Here is a 3,027-nt window from a genome sequence, read left to right as displayed (position 1 = left end):
TGAGTCACTACCTGGCTTCGCTAGAAATAGTATTCTCTCGAGGGAGCAGAACCAACGTACTGCAATAACTGATTTAAACGGCAGGAAAGATTAGTGGCAGACTGAGGGAGCTGACGAGTGGCAACTTCTGATAATTCGAAAGATTATCACGTAACAGCGACAGAGACTGCTACTGACACTTTACTAATATTTGTCAGAAGATGAAATAAGAAATTCCAGTGAACTGGTTTTAAGAGACACTCGTCTGTCTGGGCATAATACAGCAGATTTTTTCTACCTCCTATTGGTCACGAAATCATAGTGAAAGTTCTGTGAACGTTCTCAACAGATGATGACTAACTGAAAATCTCAGCTGCCGACAGGTGTTGTTGATATACCTCGATGTGGACAGCTGAAAATGTGTGCCCCGACCGGGACTCGAAACCCGGGATCTCCAGCTTACATGGCAGACGCTCTATCCATCTGAGCCACCGAGGACACAGATAAATAGCGCGACAGCAGGGACTTATCCCTTGCATAGGTTGCCCAAACTCTTACGGGAATCGCCAAAGAGTGCGCGAGTAATGAGTGGTTGGGCAAATGTCTATAAGGTACAATACATATGGAGAACTGTTGACAGTTGGGAATGTGAGTCTCAGGGGAAGCGCGCAAGGGATAAGTCCCTGCAGTCGCGCTGTTCATCCGTGTCCTCGGTGGCTCAGATGGATAGAGCGTCTGCCATGTAAGCAGGAGATCCCGGGTTCGAGTCCCGGTCGGGGCACACATTTTCAGTTGTCCACATCGAGGTATATCAACAACACCCGTCGGCAGCTGAGGTTTTCAGTTAGTCATCATTTATTCCAGGGAAAAGCTGCAACGTCATCAACAGTAACTGTTCTTTCGAGAACAAGTTACTGTCTTCGTATATATATTCTCATAGATGTCATTCCACCAGTGTCTTTAGTGTGCCTGTCAGTCAGTCAGGTTGCAGCAGCCGGCCGAGATACGAGCAGCAACGGGGAAGTAACCTATATTGTGACATTTACGAGTTCCTAAGCAGGAGCGAATTTTGTAATACCATCTGCGTGCTTTAATAGTTTAGTTTCTCGAGTTTCTGCGTGTTAATGTAATATCCAATAGACACAGCTCTCTCGTTTTTGCTTGTGTCGGAAAGTAAACGGATTTTGTGGCATATTACAAGTTCCTAATCACGGGCGAATTATTTAGTTTAACCTGAGTGGTTCGGTAGTTATGTTTTTGAATCTCTGCGTATTAATCTAATTTATTAGACACAGTTCCACGTTTTCGTCAAGGTCTACAGTACAGTTGCGCAGCACGTGACGATGGTCCGTGTATCTGCATAGTTTGGTTTTCCACGGCCTTAAGTGTGGACAGGGCCATAGCGTACGGATCTCCGTGCCGGCACGTTCACAGGAGCTCAGTCCGTCAGTTCACCTGATGATGGCGACATGTTTGATCGCCGAAATATTGTGCCCGTTGGACACTATAGACCGGCAGCACACCCGTGGATATTTTGATTATCTTCAGAGTAGTTCAAATGTTCAAATGGCTCTGAGCACTATGCGACTTAACTTATGAGGTCATCAGTCGCCTAGAACTTAGAACTAATTAAACCTAACTAACCTAAGGACATCACACACATCCATGCCAGAGGCAGGATTCGAACCTGTAACCGTAGCGGTTCCAGACTGTAGCGCCTAGAACCGTCAAATGTTGAAATGTGTGAATCTTATGGAACTTAACTGCTAAGGTCATCATTCCCTAAGCCTACACACTACTTAACCTAAATTAAACTAAGGACAAACACACACACTCATGCCCGAGGGAGGGCTCGAACCTCCGCCGGGACAAGCCGCACAGTCCATGACTGCAGTGCCTGAGACCGTTCGGCTAATCCCGCGCGGCTTCAGAGTAGTGAAGGAACTTAAATCACTTAATAAAAGCAAATCTTCTGGCCCAGGCTGTATACCAGTTACGTTCCTATCACAGTGTCCTGATGCATTGGCTCGATACTTAACAATCAAATACAATCGTACGCTCGACGAAAGATCCGTATCCAAACTCTGCAAAGTTGCATAGGTCACACCAATATTCAAGAAAGGTTGTAGGAGTAATCTACTTCATTACAGGCCCATATCATTAACGTCGATATGCAGCTGGGTTTTGGAACATATATTATGTTTGAACAGTATGAATTGCCCCGAAGAAAACGGTGTATCAACGTGGGTTTAGAAAACATCGTTCTTGTGAAACACAACTAGCTCCATATTCGCATGAAGTGTTGAGTGTTATTGACAAGGTATTTCAGTTCGATTCCGTATTTCTGGATTTCTGGAAGGCTTTTGACACTGTACCACACAAGCGGCTTGTAGTGAAATTGCGTCCTTATGGCATATCGTCTCAGTTATGTGACTGCATTTGTGATTTCCTGTCAGGGAGGTGACAGTTCCTGGTAATTGACGGAAAATCATTGAGTAAAACAGAAGTGATTTCTGGCTTCTCCAGGGTAGTGTTATAGGCCCTTTGCTGTTCCTTATCTATATAAACGATTTGGGAGACAATCTGAGCACCCATCTTCGTTTGTTTGCAGACGATGCTGTCTTTTATCGACTAATAAAGTCATCAGAAGATCAAAACACATTGAAAAATTATTTAGAAAAGATAACTGAATGGTGCGAGAAGTGTGAGGTCATCCACATGAGTGCTAAAAGGAAATCGTTAAACTCCGGTTACACGATAAATCAGTGAAATCTAAATTCCGTAAACTACACACCTAGGAATTATAATTACGAATAACTTAAACTGGAACACACAGAAAACGTTGTCTCGAAGGCTAACCAAATACTGCATTTTATTGGCAGGAGACTTGGAAAATGTAACAGATGTACTAAGGAGATTTCCTATGCAACGCTTGTCCATTCTCTTTTAGAATACTGCTGTATGGTGTATGATACTCACCAAATAGGACTGATGGAATACATCGAAAAAGTTCAAAGAAAGGCAGCACGTTTTGTATTACAGCGAAAT

At 43.7% G+C, this 3,027-nt stretch overlaps 1 non-coding gene across 1 annotated transcript; it reads left to right on the top strand.

The window, feature by feature from the left end:
- The first annotated feature begins 686 nt into the window (after positions 1 to 686).
- Positions 687 to 760, top strand: Trnat-ugu. Its single transcript has one exon. It is a non-coding gene; the product is annotated as a tRNA-Thr (tRNA).
- The last annotated feature ends 2,267 nt before the right edge of the window (positions 761 to 3,027 follow it).

The sequence above is a fragment of the Schistocerca americana genome, chromosome 1 (genome assembly GCF_021461395.2).
Source record: "Schistocerca americana isolate TAMUIC-IGC-003095 chromosome 1, iqSchAmer2.1, whole genome shotgun sequence".
Classification (NCBI taxonomy): domain Eukaryota; kingdom Metazoa; phylum Arthropoda; class Insecta; order Orthoptera; family Acrididae; genus Schistocerca; species Schistocerca americana.
This window is presented reverse-complemented; position numbering and strand designations above follow the sequence as displayed.